Source organism: Pan troglodytes, chromosome 12, assembly GCF_028858775.2.
Source record: "Pan troglodytes isolate AG18354 chromosome 12, NHGRI_mPanTro3-v2.0_pri, whole genome shotgun sequence".
In the NCBI taxonomy this organism is placed as follows: Eukaryota; Metazoa; Chordata; class Mammalia; order Primates; family Hominidae; genus Pan; species Pan troglodytes.
Genome location: NC_072410.2, coordinates 56,066,466 through 56,086,760, shown reverse-complemented (window position 1 = coordinate 56,086,760; position 20,295 = coordinate 56,066,466).

Genomic DNA, 20,295 nt, shown 5'->3' with positions numbered 1-20,295 from the left:
ATAAAAAAGGTTAAAAGGAACAATACTTTCTGAATTTTAAGTGAAAAAGAAACACATTTTAAGTCCAAGTTAAGATGTAGAAATAGAGCCCTATTGATTTGTCTCTTCTCATTAATTAAAACCTGAAATACCCTATCCAGTGTTTTATTATGACTACATTCTATCAAAAATCCCGTAAGTTATTCCATTGGAGTTTACATAGGCTGATATCTCATCCTGCTTTGAATAAAAAGTCAGAAAGCAAATCTCTTTGATCAGATTTGCTCTGAGTATTGGAGTCTACACTGAAGCTTTTGAACAATTATATACAGGACTGAGCAAAGGCTATTGTTTGCTTATGTGGTAGATTGGAATCGCGAATGTTAATCTTATCCCCAAGAACACTTTTTAATTTATATCAAAATTGTATAAACAGGGTCACCAGTGCTAAATTGGATGTCAATGACCTATGAAGATCAGAAAGTAAACAAAGATCCTAAAATAAGCATGTAACCTGAACACCTCAAGAATTGTTGTATATTGAAAGGCATTTGTTTACATAAAGAAAGGGAAAATTACTTAGTGCTAATTCAGTTTGTGACAGGTTCCTTCTTTCTCAATCCATCAGCAAAATGGTGATGGACAAAAGTTTCACCCTGTCTATTTTAAAGGGCTGTGGAGAAAACCAACATGAACCAATGGTTCATTCATGTCCTTTGAAATCGTGGGCATTCAGAAGCCTACCTACTTCCTTTATGGGCTATTTAACTTCAGGCCAATTTCTTTTTTCAGGATGAGCATCATTGAGGAAAGAGGAAACTTGATTGAGATTAAAGGAGTAAGATACAGCCGGCAGGAAGAGGTAGGTAGATTCACTGAGGACGTGTTCAGGGATTTCTTTGAAGCCCAAACTCCCAACTGTAAAAGGAATTCCAGCCAGATGGAGAACAAAATGGGAACATGTTTTGGGGTGAGTGAGCCACATGTTTTAGTTTCAGGGGTGAAGGATTGATGAGTCCAAAAAACATTTGTGTAAAAAGAGGAGAATGAATTAAGAAAAAGAAACACTATTTTTTATTATAACTTATTAGATACATATAATTATGGATCTGAAACTGAGGCAAATTAAAAATTCACCAACATATTGACATCCTCCCTTATCCGTGGGGATAAATTCCAAGAACCTCAGTGGATTTCTGAAACCGCAGGTGGTGCCAAACCCGGTTGCTGCTAATGGAAACACGTTTCTGTTCATTTCTTCCACAAAGTTAATGCCTTTTCTATCTTAATTATTTATCACTCACTGTAGCCTTAACATTTGTAGCTAAGGTGTGACAGCAAAACTGGCACAAATTTGTTTTTCCTTCTTCACAATTTAATGGATAGAAGACTTATTCTTACTGTAGATCTTAACATCCTCAGCATAGAATTTTTTTTTCTTTCTTTATTAAGTCCACAACTTTCATCGTTTCACTTAAAGGAAGTAGTTTATACCTTCTTTTTGGTGTATTCGAATGGCTAGCATCGTTACTCTTGCCTTTTGGAGCCATTATTAAGTAAAAGAAGGGTTACTTGAACACAGCACTGGGATGCTGCAAGAGTCCATTTGATAACCGCGCCAGTTACTATTAATAAGTGACTGACTGGAGGGTAGTGTAGACAGCTTTCCAAGTCACCAAGGACGTGATTCCAGAGGCAGTGTAGCCTAGCGACTATGGCTCTGTGGTCCTACTGCCTAGATTTGGATCCAGGCTCTTCGAGTTACACTGCGTGACTCTCAGGAGGTAATATGACCTCTCTTTGCCTGACTTTCCTTATCACTAAAATGAAAATAATAGTTTCCACCTGCTAGGTTAGTTGTGAAGAGTAAATGAGCTATTAGATGCAATGAGCTTAGAACAGTGCTTGACACATGTGGTAAGTAAGTCCTCAGTGAACGCTAGTCATTGGTTTGAACATTTAAAGACCCACTAAGCTGGATACACTCCTTCTTGTTCTCCCTCCCTTCCCTCCCTCCCTCTCTCCCTCCTTTCCTTCCTGCCTGCCTTCTTTCCTTGCTTCCTTCCTTCCTTCCTCTTTCTTTCTTATCTTTCTGTCTTTCGACAGGGCCTTGCTTAATTGCCTAGGCTGGAGTGCAGTGGCTCCATTTCGGCTCACTGCGGCCTCATACTCCTTGGTTTAAGCAATCCTCCCCCCTCAGCCTCTGAAGTAGCTGGGATCACAGTCATGTGCCACCACGCCTGGCTAATTTTTTGATTTTTTTTTTTTTTTTTGGTAGAGATGGAGTCTCACTATGTTGCTCCTGGGCTCGAGCGATCCTCCGGCCTCAGCCTCCCAAAATGTTGGGATTACAGGTGCGAGCCACAGGGCCTAGCCACCTTTCCTTTTGATATCTTAATTTATTTGGTTCTTTTTTCTTTAATTATACTTTAAGTTTTAGGGTACATGTGTACAACGTGCAGGTTTGTTACATATGTATACATGTGCCATGTTGGTACGCTGCAACCATTAACTCGTCATTTAGCATTACGTATATCTCCTAATGCTATCCCTCTCCCCTCGCCACCCCCCCTACAACAGTCCCTGGTGTGTGATGTTCACCCTCCTGTATCCACGTGTCCTCATTGTTCAATTCCCACCTATGAGTGAGAACATGTGCTGTTTGTTTTTTTGTCCTTGTGATAGTTTGCTGAGAATGATGGTTTCCAGCTTCATCCATGTCCCTACAAAGGACATGAACTCAGCATTTTTTATGGCTGCATAGTATTCCATGGTGTATATGTGCCACATTTTCTTAATCCAGTCTATCATTGTTGGACATTTGGGTTGGTTCCAAGTCTTTGCTATTGTGAATAGTGCTGCAATAAGCATACATGTGCATGTGTCTTTATAGCAGCATGATTTATAATCCTTTGGGTATATACCCAGAAATGGGATGGCTGGGTCAAATGGTATTTCTAGTTCTAGATCCTTGAGGAATCGCCATACTGATTTCCACAATGGTTGAACTAGTTTACATTCCCACCAACAGTGTAAAAGTGTTCCTATTTCTCCACATCCTGTCCAGCACCTGTTGTTTCCTGACTTTTTAATGATCACCATTCTAACTGGTGTGAGATGGTATCTCATTGTGGTTTTGATTTGCATTTCTCTGATGGCCAGTGATGATGAGCATTTTTTCATGTATCTTTTGGCTGCATAAATATCTTCTTTTGAGAAGTGCCTGTTCATATCCTTTGCCCACTTTCTGATGGGGTTGTTTGTTTTTTTCTTGTAAATTTGTTTGAGTTAGCCCTTTGTCAGATGAGTAGATTGCAAAAATTTTCTCCCATTTTGTAGGTTGCCTGTTCACTCTGATGGTAGTTTCTTTTGCTGTGCAGAAGCTCTTCAGTTTAATTAGATCCCATTTGTCAATTTTGTCTTTTGTTGCCATTGCTTTTGGTGTTTTAGACATGAAGTCCTTGCCCATGCCTATGTCCTGAATAGTATTGCCTAGGTTTTCTTCTAGGGTTTTTATGGTTTTAGGTCTAACATTTAAGTCTTTAATCCATCTTGAATTAATTTTTTATAAGGTGTAAGGAAAGGATCCAGTTTCAGCTTTCTACATATAGCTAGCCAGTTTTCCCAGCACCATTTATTAAATAGGGAATCCTTTCCCCATTGCTTGTTTTTGTCACGTTTGTCAAAGATCGGATAGTTGTAGATATGCGGCATTATTTCTGAGGGCTCTGTTCTGTTCCATTGGTCTATATCTCTGTTTTGGTACCAGTACCATGCTGTTTTGGTTACTATAGCCTTGTAGTATAGTTTGAAGTCAGGTAGCATGATGCCTCCAGCTTTGTTCTTTTGGTTTAGGATTGAATTGGCAATGCGGGCTCTTTTTTGGTTCCATATGAACTTTAAAGTAGTTTTTCCCAATTCTGTGAAGAAAGGCATTGGTAGCTTGATGGGGATGGCATTGAATCTATAAATCACCTTGGGCAGTATGGCCATTTTCACGATATTGATTCTTCCTACCCATGAGCATGGAATGTTCTTCCATTTGTTTATATCCTCTTTTATTTCCTTGAGAAGTGGTTTGTAGTTCTCCTTGAAGAGGTCCTTCACATCCCTTGTAAGCTGGATTCCTAGGTATTTTATTCTCTTTGAAGCAATTGTGAATGGGAGTTCACTCATGATTTGGCTCTCTGTTTGTCTGTTATTGGTGTATAAGAATGCTTGTGATTTTTGCACATTGATTTTGTATCCTGAGACTTTGCTGAAGTTGCTTATCAGCTTACATAGATTTTGGGCTGAGACGATGGGGTTTTCTAGGTATACAATCATGTCATCTGCAAACAGGGAAATTTGACTTCCTCTTTTCCTAATTGAATGCCCTTTATTTCCTTCTCCTGCCTAATTGCCCTGGCCAGAACTTCCAACACTATGTTGAATAGGAGTGGTGAGAGAGGGGATCCCTGTCTTGTGCCAGTTTTCAAAGGGAATGCTTCCAGTTTTTGTCCATTCAGTATGATATTGGCTGTGGGTTTGTCATAGATAGCTCTTATTATTTTGAGATACGTCCCATCAATACCTAATTTACTGAGAGTTTTTAGCAGGAAGGGTTGTTGAATTTTGTCAAAGGCCTTTTCTGCATCTATTGAGATAATCATGTGGTTTTTGTCTTTGATTCTGTTTATATGCTGGATTACGTTTATTGATTTGCATGTATTGAATGAGCCTTGCATCCCAGGGATGAAGTCCACTTGATCATGGTGGATAAGCTTTTTGATGTGTTGCTGGATTCGTTTTGCCAGTATTTTATTGAGGATTTTTGCATCAATGTTCATCAAGGATGTTGGTCTAAAATTCTCTTTTTTGGTTGTGTCTCTGCCAGGCTTTGGTATCAGGATGATGCTGGCCTCATAAAATGAGTTAGGGAGGATTCCCTCTTTTTCTATTGATTGGAATAGTTTCAGAAGGAATGGTACCAGTTCCTCCTTGTACCTCTGGTAGAATTCGGCTGTGAATCCATCTGGTCCTGGACTTTTTTTGGTTGGTAAGCTATTAATTATTGCCACAATTTCAGAGCCTGTTATTGGTCTATGCAGAGATTCAACTTCTTCCTGGTTTAGTCTTGGGAGGGTGTATGTGTCGAGGAATTTATCCATTTCTTCTAGATTTTCTAGTTTATTTGCATAGAGGTGTTTTTAGTATTCTCTGATGGTAGTTTGTATTTCTGTGGGATCGGTGGTGATATCCCCTTTATCATTTTTTATTGCGTCTATTTGATTCTTCTCTCTTTCCTTATTAGTCTTCCTAGTGGTCTATCAATTTTGTTGATCTTTTCAAAAAAGCAGCTCCTGGATTCACTGATTTTTTGAAGGGTTTTTTATGTCTCTATATCCTTCACTTCTGCTCTGATCTTAGTTATTTCTTGCCTTCTGCTAGCTTTTGAATGTGTTTGCTCTTGCTTCTGTAGTTCTTTTAATTGTGATGTTAGGGTGTCAAGTTTAGATTTTTCCTGCTTTCTCTTGTGGGCATTTAGTGATATAAATTTCCCTCTACACACTGCTTTGAATGTGTCCCAGAGATTCTGGTATTTTGTGTCTTTGTTCTCGTTGGTTTCAAAGAACATCTTTATTTCTGCCTTCGTTTCATTATGTACCCAGTAGTCACTGAGGAGCAGGGTTGTTCAGTTTCCATGTAGTTGAGCGGTTTGCGTGAGTTTCTTAATCCTGAGTTCTAGTTTGATTGCACTGTGGTCTGAGAGACAGTTTGTTATAATTTCTGGTCTTTTACATTTTCTGAGGAGAGCTTACTTCCAACTATGTGGTCAATTTTGGAATAGGTGTGGTGTGGTGCTGAAAAGAATGTATATTCTGTTGATTTGGGGTGGAGAGTTCTGTAGATGTCTATTAGGTCTGCTTGGTGCAGAACTGAGTTCAATTCCTGGGTGTCCTTGTTAACTTTCTGTCTCGTTGATCTGTCTAATGTTGACAGTGGGGTGTTAAAGTCTCCCATTTTTATTGTGTGGGAGTCTAAGTCTCTTTGTAGGTCACTCAGGACTTGCTTTATGAATCTTGGTGCTCCTGTATTGGGTGCATATGTATTTAGGATAGTTAGCTCTTCTTGTTGAATTGATCCCTTACCATTATGTAATGGCCTTTTTTGTCTCTTTTGATCTTTGTTGGTTTAAAGTCTGTTTTATCAGAGACTAGGATTGCAACCCCTGCCTTTTTTTGTTTTCCATTTGCTTGGTAGATCTTCCTCCATCCCTTATTTTGAACCTATGTGTGTCTCCGCACTTGAGATGGGTTTCCTGAATACAGCACACTGATGGGTCTTGACTCTTTATCCAATTTGCCAGTCTGTGTCTTTTAATTGGAGCATTTAGCCTATTTACATTTAAGGTTGATATTGTTATGTGTGAATTTGATCCTGTCGTTATGATGTTAGCTGGTTATTTTGCTTGTTAGTTGATGCAGTTTCTTCCTAGCCTTGATGGTCTTTACAATTTGGCATGTTTTTACAGTGGCTGGTATTGGTTGTTCCTTTCCATGTTTAGTGCTTCCTTCAGGAGCTCTTTTAGGGCAGGTCTGGTGGTGACAAAATCTCTCAGCATTTGCTTGTCTGTAAAGTATTTTATTTCTCCTTCACTTATGAAGCTTAGTTTGGCTGGATATGAAATTCTGGGTTGAAAATTCTTTTCTTTAAGAATGTTGAATATTGGCCCTCACTCTCTTCTGACTTGTAGAGTTTCTGCTGAGAGATCCGCTGTTAGTCTGATGGGCTTTCCTTTGTGGGTAACCCGACCTTTCTCTCTGACTGCCCTTAACATTTTTTCCTTCATTTCAAGATAATTATGTGTCTTGGAGTTGCTCTTCTCGAGGAGTATCTTTGTGGCGTTCTCTGTATTTCCTGAATTTGAATGTTGGCCTGCGTTGCTAGATTGGGGAATTTCTCCTGGATAACATCCTGCAGAGTGTTTTCCAACTTGGTTCCATTCTCCCTGTCACTTTCAGGTACACCAATCAGATGTAGATTTGGTCTTTTCACATAGTCCCATATTTCTTGGAGGCTTTGTTCATTTATTTTTATTCTTTTTTCTCTAAACTTCTCTTCTCACTTCATTTCATTCATTTGATCTTCCATCACTGATACTCTTTCTTCCAGTTGATCGATTCGGCTACTGAGGCTTGTGCATTAGTCACGTAGTTCTCGTGCCTTGGTTTTCAGCTCCATCAGGTCCTTTAAGGACTTCTCTGCATTGGTTATTCTAGTTAGCCATTCATCTAATTTTTTTTCAAGGTTTTTAACTTCTTTGCCATGGGTTAGGACTTCTTCCTTTAGCTTGGAGTAGTTCGATCGTCTGAAGCCTTCTCTCAACTCGTCATAGTCATTCTCTGTCCAGCTTTGTTCCATTGCTGGTGAGGAGCTGTGTTCCTTTGGAGGAGGAGAGGTGCTCTGATTTTTAGAGTTTCCAGTTTTTCTGCTCTGTTTTTTCCCCATCTTTGTGGTTTTATCTACCTTTGGTCTTTGATGATGGTGACGTACAGATGGGGTTTTGGTGTGGATGTCCTTTCTGTTTGTTAGTTTTCCTTCCAACAGTCAGGAGCCTCAGCTGCAGGTCTGTTGGAGTTTGCTGGAGGTCCACTCCAGACCCTGTTGCCTAGGTATCAGCAGCGGAGGCTGCAGAACAGCGGATTTTGGTGAACAGCAAATGTTGCTGCCTGATTGTTCCTCTGGTAGTTTTGTCTCAGAGGAGTACCCGGCCGTGTGAGGTGTCAGTCTGCCCCTATTGGGAGGTGCCTCCCAGTTAGGATACTCAGAGGCCAGGGACCCACTTGAGGAGGCAGTCTGTCCCTTCTCAGATCTCCGGATGCATGCTGAGGGAACCACTGCTCTCCTCAAAGCTGTCAGACAGGGACATTTAAGTCTGCAGAGGATTCTGCTGCCTTTTGTTTGGCTGTGCCCTGCCCCCAGAGGTGGAGTCTACAGAGGCAAGCAGGCCTCCTTGAGCTGCGGTGGGCTCCACCCAGTTTCAGCTTCCCAGCAGCTCTGTTTACCTACTCAAGCCTCGGCAATGGGGGGCACCCCTCCCCCAGCCTTGCTGCCGCCTTGCAGTTTGATCTCAGACTGCTGTGCTGGCAATGAGTGAGGCTCCATGGGCATAGGACCCTCTGAGCCAGGCACGGATGTAATCGCCTGGTGTGCCGTTTGCTAAGAGCATTGGAAAAGCGCAGTATTAGGGTGGGAGTGACCCGATTTTCCAGGTGCCATCTGTCACCCCTTTCTTTGACTAGGAAAGGGAATTCCCTGACCCCTTGCACTTCCCAGGGGAGGTGATGCCTCGCCCTGCCCTAGCTCACGCTGGGTGCGCTGCACCCACTGTCCTGCACCCACTTTCTGACACTCCCCAGTGAGATGAACCTGGTACCTCAGTTGGAAATGCAGAAATCACCCGTCTTCTGTGTCGCTCACGCTGGGAGCTGTAGACTGGAGCTGTTCCTATTCGGCCATCTTGGCTCCACCCCCCAATTTATTTGGTTCTTAATGACCTTTTTTTTTTTAAGAGTCACTTCTCAAAATATAAATAGTCTGTTAATTATTTATATTTCAGTGGACCCATTACAAAGCTGCTATCAATTAATAAATACTACAGCAGGGTTTAATTTGTTCTCATATTTACTCAATGGGATACCACTTTGGGGGAAGAGCAAGAAGTGATGAGCCAGTGGGAAGCATCCTAGGACAAACCTAACCCACCCTTTTCTACTTTATACTAAACAGTCCACCAATTATAGCTTTGCTAATTGCAAGGAAAATGTTAAGCCTATAATGTGTCAATGCAAAGCACTAAAGAAAGTACTTGCTAATACAATTCTGTGAGATAAAATAGAAGGCTGTGATACATTTTCTGGCTCCTTGCCTGAACCATGGGAAGAAAAAAGTGTCTTATTTGAAGGCAGTCATGAAAGGGGAGGAACTCATGAAAGAGTCTCGTAGGTTGATTGTGAAAAAGACGATGTAGAGGAATTCCAGAGTCTCTGTTTTAGTTGCATGCTGTGGAAAGCCAAGTTAGCGTAGAGCTGAGGATGAAGCCCAAAGAACCACATGCTTGAGGCATCAAAGGGCAGAAACAGGAAAGGAAGGACAGGCAGACACACACACACACAGACACACACACACACAGACACACACACACAGACACACACACACACACACACACTCAAAGGAATTATTTTAAAGCAGTAAACATATCTTTTACTGAAATACCAAATTTTATTTCATGGGCATTTTTTGTTTTTGAGTTACATATGTCAGAGAAGGGTACTCTCATCCTCTCAATGTTTGAGTTTGTTTCTGTGTTGATCCAATCCTAACTGCAGGATTTGTTCAGTGAACCAAGACATGTATCTTTAAAGCCAAAGGTGGTTTCACTAAAACAGTGATTCTCAAACTTTTTGATCTCATATCCTTATACAACTTTTTAAAATTATTGAGAATTTTTATTTTGTTATTATACCCATTGATATTTACCATATTAGAAACTGGAACTGAGAAAAAACTACTTATTCACTTATCTAAATCCCATTTTACATTTTGATAAATTTTTTTTTGTGAAAACATTTTTCAAAACAAAAAAATAATGAGAACAGTGGCAAAATGTTCAGCTGAATAGATGACAGATTCTCATATCTGTTTCTGGATTTAATTTGTTTTGTTGTATCATGTAGTCTCTGGAAAACTCTTATGTACTATAATGACAGAACAGAAACGAAAATGGAAAGAACACTTTAGTATTTTGGGGAAAATAGTTTTGAATTCATAGACTTCCTGAAAATGTCTCAGGAATACCCCAGGAATCTCCATACCACACTTGGAGAACTACTATCCCAAGACAAAGTCATATGCTTGGTCAAGACTGAGTGGCCTGATTTAATTGTTGCTGTTGTTATTGCATCACTATAGGTTATTGGTTTTAAAAAGCCCATCACTTCACACTCTGAATTTGGAATATGTCTTATATTGATAGTGACTTACAACAGCTGTTGGCCCCGTGGCAGTTTTGATGTAGTTATTACCTGCACAAGCATGAATTTGGTCATAGCTATTCACAGCATCATTATTTTTATTGAATTATCTGCATTGTTGTTATGTGTTGAGAGTTTAGTTGTCATTTAAAGTCTCTTTCTTTCAGAATTTATAGTATAACATAGTTCTGAGATGAGAAGTTACTGTAGATGCAGAAAGGCAAGCAGAGAGCAGTGGGGCATATATCTGACATTAGGAAAGCGATTTTGGGAGAAGGAATAGGATTCTATATTTTCTTGCATAAGAACAACAACGTACTTCATGGTATCAAAAAAGGTACTAAATCCACACGCATCTATGGCTGAATTGTGTGTTGTTAGTGAGAAATGTGCAAAATGATTGCCTTTCATGTGCCAAACCACACACCTGAAGACACAAAAACTTGCCAAATCTCTTGGTATCGAGGAAAGATGCTGCACAGCAGTGAGAGGATGATGTGACCAATTTACGTGTCATGCAGGATTATCATTAAGGTAGGTTGTCATTACTTAATTGGCAGCCTTTTTCCTTTCTTAGAGGTCCATTAAATAATTCATGTCTTTCCATTGATGACATCTTAGATTGAGTACAATAGTCATAACAATATTTTTGACTGGTGTACTTGTTTCCTAGACTTGTGATCACAGGTTACCACAAACCAGGTGGCTTAACACAACAGAAATTTATTCTCTCACAGTTTTGGGGACTAGAAGCCTGAAATCAAGGTGTCAGCAGAGTCATGCACCTTCTAAGACTGGTGGAATCCCTCCTTTCCTCCTTCTAGTTTCTGATGGTGGCTGTAATTCCTTGGTGTTTCTTGGCATGCAGGTGTATCATCCCAGTCTTTGCCTCTGTCATCACAGGATGGTCTCCTTGTGTACCTCTGTCTTCACATGGTGTTTTTCCCTTTTTGTAGGGACACCAGTCATATTGGATTAAGGACTCACCCAACTCCAATATGACCTCATCTTAACTAATTACAACTATAAAAACTCTATTTCCAAAAATGTCACATTCTGGGGTACTGGGGGTTAGGACTTCAACATGTCTTTTGGGAGGCTATAATTCAACCCATAACAACAGATAAGGAACATAATATTTCTATGTCTGTGGCAGAGAAAATTCTATGGGTTTCCAAATTCTGTTTTGTATTCCTCCCTCCTGGGCACAATAAAAATTTTATTTTCCAGTTCCCTTGCAGTAAAGCAAGAGTGTGTGATTAATTATGGGCAATGAAATTTGAGAATAAGTGGCATGTGTCACTTCTGGGCTGAGGCAGTAAAAAGCTGCTGTGTGACTTTTCAGTTTCTTGATTTTCCTCAGGTAGTGAGTGTAAGAGCAATGTGTTGAGATAGCAAACCCACAAGATCACAGCAGCCTGGATCTCTGAGTCACTATATGGATGATGAAGCACTACACTGTTGAGTCTGACCTAAAGCAATCTTTATATTGTGAGAAATTTGTGTGTGTTAAACCACTGAGATTTTGGAGTCATTTGTCACAGAAGCATAATCTAGTCTATCCTGATTAACACATGAAGATGCACCAAGAGGTAGAGGATGGCATGAAGTGATGAATTTCCAATTAACTTTCTATAGCCATATCTATGAATTCTTTCTAAGGGTGAAATACTTCTTTTAACATTCAAAAATCAATCAATGTTACACACCACATCAATAGAATAAAGGACAAAAACCACATGATTATCTCAATAGATGCAGAAAAAAAATTTGACAACATCCAACACTTTATTATGATGAAAACACTGAACAAATGAAGGCAAGTCAACTTCCTCAACCTAATAAAGGGCATCTACAAAAAAATCCATCACTATGATCATATATAATGGTGATTTCCTCCTAAGATTAAGAACAATATGAGAATGTCCACTCTCTCATCAGTTTCGTTCAACATTTGTACTGGAGGTTCGCTAGCCAGAGCAATTAAGCAAGAAAACAAGATAAAGGCATCCAGACAGGAAGGGAAAAAGTAAAATTATTTTTATTCACATATGATATGGTCTTATGTATAAAAAAATTTTAAGGAACTCACACAAAATGATTAAATCTAATATAAATGAATTCAGCAAAGTTGCAAGGTACAAGCTCAATATATGAAATCAATTTTATTTATATGTACTAGCAATGAACAAGCCCAAGTGAAGTTAAGAAAACAATTCAATTTATAATAGAATTAAAAGAATAAAATGCTTGGGAATACATTTAAAAAGTATAAGATGTATACACTGAAAACAATAAAACATTATTGAAAGATATTAAAGAAGATCTAAATAAATGGAAAGATATTCCATGTTCATAGATTGGAAGTCGGTATTGGGTTTTTTTGTTTGTTTGTTTGTTTTTTGCTTTCTTAACTTGTATTTTAGGTTCAGGGGTACATGTGAAAGTTTGTTACATAGGTAAATTCATGTCACGGGGGTTTGTTATACAGATTATTTCATTACCCATGAATTATGCCCAGTGCCCAATAGTTATCTTTTCTGCTCCTGATAATATTGCTGAGGTGATAATACTCTCCCAAATTGATCTACAGATTCACACAATTCCTATTAAATTCCAGCTACCTTTTTTTTTTGGTAAAAATTGATAACTCATGTTAAAATACCTATGGAAATTCAAGGAACCCAGAACACCTAGAACAACCCTGAAAAACAGCAAAGTTGGAGGGCTCACTCATCAGAATAAAATTAACAGGCTCACACATACTGTTTTTTAGAAAAGCAACATCTTTATTTTAAACATAAAATTAATATATTCTTACTTGTACTAGTAAGGATAGGCAAGGTCATTCTTCATGAACAAACTCTCCAAATCTTAAAAGTTTAGAATAATAAGAGTTAATTTTTTGCTCTAATTAAGTGTCCACTGAGGATTGGCTGAGAGCTCCGATCCACATCTCGTTTCCGAATCTAGGCTGATGGAGCAGCCACTATCTCAAACTTGAGCCACCATCTCAAGGGTTTGTGTCAAAAGAAAAGAGCTCAGGAGGATCCTGCACCAGCAATTAAACATTCCAGCCTGGAAGTGACACATGCCATTTTTGCTCATAACTCTTTAGACAGAACCAATCACGTGGTGCCACCCAACCACAAGGGGTCCTGGTATAATTCTTTCATGGGCTCACATAACAAGTAAATGCAACTTTGTAGTGAAGAGATAGATTATCTATTGTAAGAAAATCAAATGATACAAAACCATTTCACTCAGTAATACCCCAGAGATGATCACCGTTAACAAGGTAGCATATATTTTCTAGACTCTTATAGGAATATACATATCCACACATACACAATTTAATTTAAAAATCACACTAGAAATGTCATTCTAAAATCTGTTCCTTCCTGGGCCCCCAGTCATATAACAATCACATTTCTCCATGAAAAGACATATAATTTTACCTCACATCTTTTAGCTGCTACAGGCTAGGATGGACTGTGATTTACTTCATTCACTCTGTATAGAGTAATATTTAGTTTCTTTCTAGATTTTGATATTATTAAACACTTTGTAATCAATACTCTTGCACCTGTATCTTAGCTAACAGTAAATGTTTATGACTGACTGAATAAAGATGTCAACAAATGAATGAATGAAGATAACCAATCACCAGTGATTTAAGACTCCAAACACATGGCGAGAGAAGTAAAAAATGCATTATTCCAACCTTTTTCATGTTGTTTAGCATGTTTCAGAATGGCAATAAAGGCAGAGGAATTCTTACCTACGTTAATGTAGCAGGTCATTCACATTAGCATTTCTAGAGTTCGTTAAACCCCTGGATTCCTGTTCAAGTAAAACATTTGTTTTGATTATAAAACTTAATATCCACTCTGAGAGCCTGTGGAAATAGAAGGTAGATGGCAATGTTACTGCCGGAAGTCTGAAGCTCCTGAGACATGAACAAGATGGTAATGTGACTCCTCATTTATTTTTTATCTTCAGTTTCAATTTTTTTAATCATCATGTATCTAGAATGACTAGTGATTTTAAATGAGAAATTGGAATCTAAAGATAATCAGAGTTTTAGCAGTTTAAACCAATCACCAGTGCACCAGCTTGAAAAGCTTTGTGACTTTGACTGTGGAGGCATTTACAGTCCCAGGAGGAAAGTGGCTTTGGCAGCTCTCAGTTTTGATGGGTTAAGTAGTTTGTAGTTGGTTTTGGAGGGGGTGTTACTGTGGAAGATAAATGAATTCCTCAGTTTATGAACTTACTCCCCAGGCTGCTCAACTCAGCTAAGCTCTCATGGCAACTGCTCGATGGGGTTCTCACTGTGAGACAGTCAGCACCACGCTTGAAGCCCTGCAGGAAAAAGAAAACTCCACTGAATCAACCAAAATATTGGAGAGAACTTCAGTAGTTTCAGTAAATCCTAAATCAGAGAAGAAGATGGTGTGTGTGTGTGTATGTGCTTATTGTACATCCTTATTCACATGAGCTTTACAAGGACTCATCATAAAAGATGACTGAAAGCAACCAGAAAAACATTCTTCTTAGGCTGATACTATATACAGCTTCATTTTCAATTCAAGCTGTATATAGTATGCAAAGCGTATTTTAAAGATATGTTTAATTTTGCCAATTGTATTTGAGTAGTTATTTTCTTAGTCTGTGTGTGTGTGTGTGTGTGTGTGTGTGTATGTGTGATGAGAGAGAGAGAGAGAGATTTGGCCAAGGAGATAATAAGGGAGAAGGTAAATAATATGAGGAATTATAGCAAATTATTACATCTGATTTGGGAATACAGAACAGGAATGTATCAATTAACTAGCAATGCACTACAAAATGCCATAGACTGGGCTTATTTCTTACAGTCCTAGAGATAGAGAATTTTAAGATCAAGGTTCCAGCAAAGTGGGCTTCATTCTGAGGCTTCTTCTCGTGGCTTGTAGGCAGCCACCAACTGAATGTGTGCTCACATAACTTCTTTGTATGAGCACACGGAGAGAAAGGTGGAGAGAGGTGTGGGGAGGAGCAGGCAGCACATTAGCCCTCCAGTGTCCTTTCTTATAAGGGCGCTAATCCCATCATGAGTGCTCCTCTCATTATTTCATCTAATCCCAATGATCTCCCCAAATCCCATCTTCAAACACTGTCACACTGGGGTTTAGGGTTTCAACCAATGAATTTAGGGATGCACAAACATTCATTCCATAATAAGAGGTGTTAAATTCTTTGCTCACTAATCAGTCCCCAAAAAGTTCCTAGGAAATTGAAGTTTAAAACATTTCTATTTTGGATAATCTCCAGGTTTAAAAATCTCCACTCTGAAAATGATGTCTACACAAACATTCATTGTTGCCCCTCCATCTTACACAGGGTTGAACGTCTTCACCTTCATTCCCACCCTCATCTCTTACATCAAATCCTTGTGAATTTTTTAAAACGGTAGAGTCAGATAAAGATTAAAGAAAGAAACAGGGTAAAGCAAATTTGAGAAACTGTTTCCAGGAACCAACCCCTGGATATTCCCCTGTTTGCCAATTTCCTACTGCTACTACCCAAACCTTTAATTTGACTTCACTTTCTTATCTGTCTGAAATTTGACAATTAAAGATGCATTTAAGCTAACAAGCATTAACATTTAAAAATGTAAATGTGTATGTGTGTGTTTGTGTGTGTTTTGAGGAGAATGCCATGTTAATAGACTATTAATTTTTTTGACAATAGTGGGATATTGATCAATCCAAGTCCTTTTCTTTCTAGCAGATGGTTGAAGCTAACTGCACTGAGATCACAGAAGTTGTATGAAGGGGAAGAGACAGAGTATGGAGAAGTGGATGTGGGAAGAGGTCAGAATGGTGCACCAATGCATTCACCCCAGTACATACAGCAACTCAAAAGGCTCATGTCCCATATAATGGACACTGTATAAATATTTGTTGGATGAGTAAAATAAAGAAAGACTATTGAAGTGTCTGTGGAAAATACTAAAATTTGGGTGTTGGGTCTTATAAAAGGATGCTGACACGGTATAACAACTTCTTTTCACCTTTGCCAAGATTTCCTGAGTGTAACTCCTTGTTTATCTTTCTTTTGATTTTGTATCAGTACATCCTGAGCTTGATCTTGGGGGTTATCCAACATGTTATTATCACTTAGATAAACTGTTCACTCTCTGTAACTTGCACCTGAAAATGAACAAGGCCATTGAGAAAACCCAATGCTGAAAAGCTCCTTAAGCTGATAAACAACTTCAGCAATCTCAGGATACAAAAGCAATGTATAAAATCACTAGTATTCCTATACACCGACAACAACCAAGCTGCAAGCCAAATCAGGAATGCAATCCCATTCACAATTGCCACAAAAAGAATAAAATACCTAGGAATACAGCTAACCAGGAAAGTGAAAGATCTCTACAGGGAGAATTAAAAAACACTGTTCAAAGAAGTCAGAGATGACACAAACAAATGGAAAAACTTAACGTGCTCATGGATTAGCCTCTTGCAGAAAAGGGAAGACCTTTGTCATATGCATTATTTGCAAATGTTTTCTCTATTCTGTAGGTTGTTTATTTATTCTGTTGATGGTTTCTTTCATTGTGTATGCAGAAGCTCTGTTGTTTAGCTAGATCCCATTCGTCAGTTTTTGCTTGCAATTGCTTTTGGCATCTTCATCATGAAATCTTTGCTTGTTCCTGTGTCCAGTATGTTATTGCCTAGGTTGTCTTCCAGGATTTTTATAGTTTTGGGTTTTACATTTAATTCTTTAATCCATATTGAGTTTATTTTTGTATGTGGTATAAGGAAGGGGTCCAGTTTTGATATTCTGCATGTGGCTAGCCAGTTATCCCAGAACCATTTATTGAGTAGGGAATCCTTTCCCCATTGCTTGTTTTTGTCAGCTTTATTGAAGATCATATAATTGTAGGTGTGTGGCCTTTCTCATAAGTGCTCTCTATTCTGTTCCGTTGGTCTAGGTGTTGGTTCTTGTACCAGTACCATGCTGTTTGGGTTACTGTAGCCCTATAGTAGAGTTTGAAGTCAGGTAACGTGATGCCTCCAGGTTTTTTTTTTTTTTTTTTTGCTTAGGATAACGTTAGCTATTCAGGCTCTTTTTTGGTTCCATATTAATTTTAAAGTAGTTTTTTTCTAGTTCTGTGAAGAATGTCATTGGTAGTTTAATAGGAATAGCATTGAATCTATAAATTGCTCTGGGCAGTATGGTCTTTTTATTAATATTGATTCTTCCTATCCATGAGCATGGTATGTTTTTCCATTTGTTTGTGTCATCTCTGATTTCTTTGAACAGTGTTTTTTAATTCTCCCTGTAGAGATCTTTCACTTTCCTGGTTAACTGTATTCCTAGGTATTTTATTCTTTTTGTGGCAATTGTGAATGGGATTGCATTCCTGATTTGGCTTGCAGCTTGGTTGTTGTTGGTGTATAGGAATACTAGTGATTTTACACATTGCTTTTGTATCCTGAGATTGCTGAAGTTGTTTATCAGTTTAAGGAGCTTTTGGTCAGAGACTATGGGGTTTTCTCAATATAGAATCATGTCATCTGCAAAGAGTGACTTCCTCTTTTCCTATTTGGATACCTTTATTTCTTTCTGTTGCCTGATTGCCCCTGCCAGGACTTTCAATACAAATGTTGAATAGCAGTGGTGAGAGAGAGCATCCTTGTCTTGTGCCAGTTTTCAAGGGGAATGTTTCCAGCTTTTGCCTGTAAAGTATGATGCTGACTGTGGGTTTGTCATAGATTGCTCTTATTACTTTGAGGTATGTTCCTTCAACACCTAGTTTGTTGATAATTTTTAATGAAAGCGGTGTTGAATTTTATCCGAAGACTTTTCTGCATTTGTGGTTTTGTCTTTAGTTCTATTTATGTGATAAAGCATATATATTGATTTGCGTATGTTGAACCAACCTTGCATTCTCTCAAGTAGGGATAAGGCCAACTTGATTGTAGTGGATAAACTTTTTGATGTGCTGCTGGATTCAATCTGTCAGTATGTTGTTGAGGGATTTTTGCATTGATGTTCATCAAGGATATTGGCTTGATGTTTTCTTTTTCTGTTGTGTCTTCCAGGTTTCAGCATCAGGATGATGCTGGCCTCATATAACGAGTTAGGGAGGAGTCCCTCCTTCTCAAATTTTGGAATAGTTTCAGTAGGAAAGGTACCAGCTCTTCTTTGTACATCTGATAGTATTCAGCTGTAAATCCATCTGGTCCTGGGCTTTTTTAGTTGGTAGGCTATTTATTACTGATTCCATTTCAGAGCTTCTTATTGGTTTGTTAATGGATTCACTTTTTCCTGGCTCAGTCTTGGGAGGGTGTATGTGCTCAGGAATTTGTCAATTTCTTCTAGATTTTCTAGTTTGTGTGCATAGTGGTGTTCATAATATTCTCTGATGGTTATTTGTATTTCTGTGGGGTCAGTGGTATTATCTCCTTTGTCATTTCTAACTGTGTTTATTTTGATCTTCTCTCTTTTCTCCTTTGTTGTCTAGCTAGTGGTTTATCATTTTATTTCATTTTTTCAAAAAGCCAACTTCTGGATTCACTGATATTTTTAATGTTTCTTCCTGTCTCAACCTCTTTCAATTCAGCTCTGATTTTGGTTATTTCTTGTCTTCTGCTAGCTTTGGGGTTGGTTTTCTCTTGGTTCTCTAGTTCTTTTAGTTGTGATGTTAGGTTGTTAAATTGAGATCTTTCTAACTCTTTGATGTAGGCATTTGGTGCTATAAATTTTCCTCTTAACACTGCCTTAGCTGTGTCCCAGAGATTCTAGTATGCTGTATCTTTGTTCTTACTACTTTCAAAATAACTTCTTGATTTCTGCCTTAATTTCATTATGTATCCAAAAGTTATTCAGGAGCAGGATACTCAATTTTCATATAGTTGTATGATTTTGAGCAAATTTCTTAGTCTTGATTTCTAATTTGATTGTGCTGTGGTCTGAGAGAGTGCTTGTTATGATTTCAGTTCTTTTGCATTTGCTGAGCAGTGTTTTGTGTTTATGTGATTGATTTTACAGTATGTGCCATGTGGCAATGGGAAGAATGTATCTTCTGTTGTTTTTAGGTGGAGAGTTCTATAGATGTCTAGCAGGTCCATTTGATCCAGTGCTGAGTTCAGGTCCTGAATATCTTTGTTAATTTTTTATCTTGATGATTTATCTATACTGTCAGTGGAGTGTTGAAGTATCCCACTATTATTGTGTGGGACTCTAAGTCTTTTTGAAGGTCTCAAAAAACTTGCTTTATGAATCTGGGTGCTCCTGTGTTAGTTGTATACATACTTAGGATAGTTAGGTCTTCTTGTACAATCTGACCCTTTACCATTATGTAATGCCCTTCTTTGTCTTTTTTGATATTTGTTTGTTTAAAGTCTGTTTTGTGTGAAGTTATGATTGCAACACTTGCTTTTTTTCTGTTTTCTATTTGCTTAGATTTTTCTTCTTTCCTTAATTTTGAACTTATATGTGTCATTGCACGTGAGGTGTGTCTCTTAAAGACAGCATACCAATGGGTCTTAGTTCTTTATCTACCTTGCCACTTTGCGCCTTTTAATTAAGGCATTTAGCCCACTTATATTCAAGGTGAGTATTGATATGTGTAGATTTGGTCCTGGCATCATGTTAGCTGGTTATTTTGCAGCTTATGTGTTTGCTTTACAGTGTCATTGGTCTGTGTATTTAAGTGTGTTTTTGTAGTAACTGGTAATGACCTTTCCTTTCCACATTTAGTGCTTCTTTCAGGAGACCTTGTAAGGCAGGTCTAATGGTAATGAATTCTCTCAGCATTTGCTTGTCTGAAAAGGATCTTATTTCTCCTTTGAATATAAAGCTTAGTTTGGCTAGATATGAAATTCTGTGTTGGAATTTGTTTTCTTTAAGAATGTTGACTATAGGCTCCCAATTTCTTCTGGCTTATAAGGTTTCAGCTGGGAGGTCTGCTGTTGGTCTGATGATTCCCTTTGTAGGTGACCTTACCTTTCTCTCTAGCTGCCTTTAACATTTTTTCTTGCATTTTGACCTCGAAGAATCTGATGATAATGTGTCTTGAGGATGATCTTGTGAAGTATCTTACCTGGGTTCTCTGCATTTCCTGAATTTGAATATTGACCTCTCTAGATAGGCTGGGGAAGTGCTCATGGATGATATCCTGAAATATGTTTTCCAAGTTGCTTATACTCTCCCCATTTCTTTCAGGGATACCAATGAGTCATAGATTTGGTCTCTTTACATAATCCCATATTTCTCAGAGATTTTGTTCATTCCTTTGTATTCT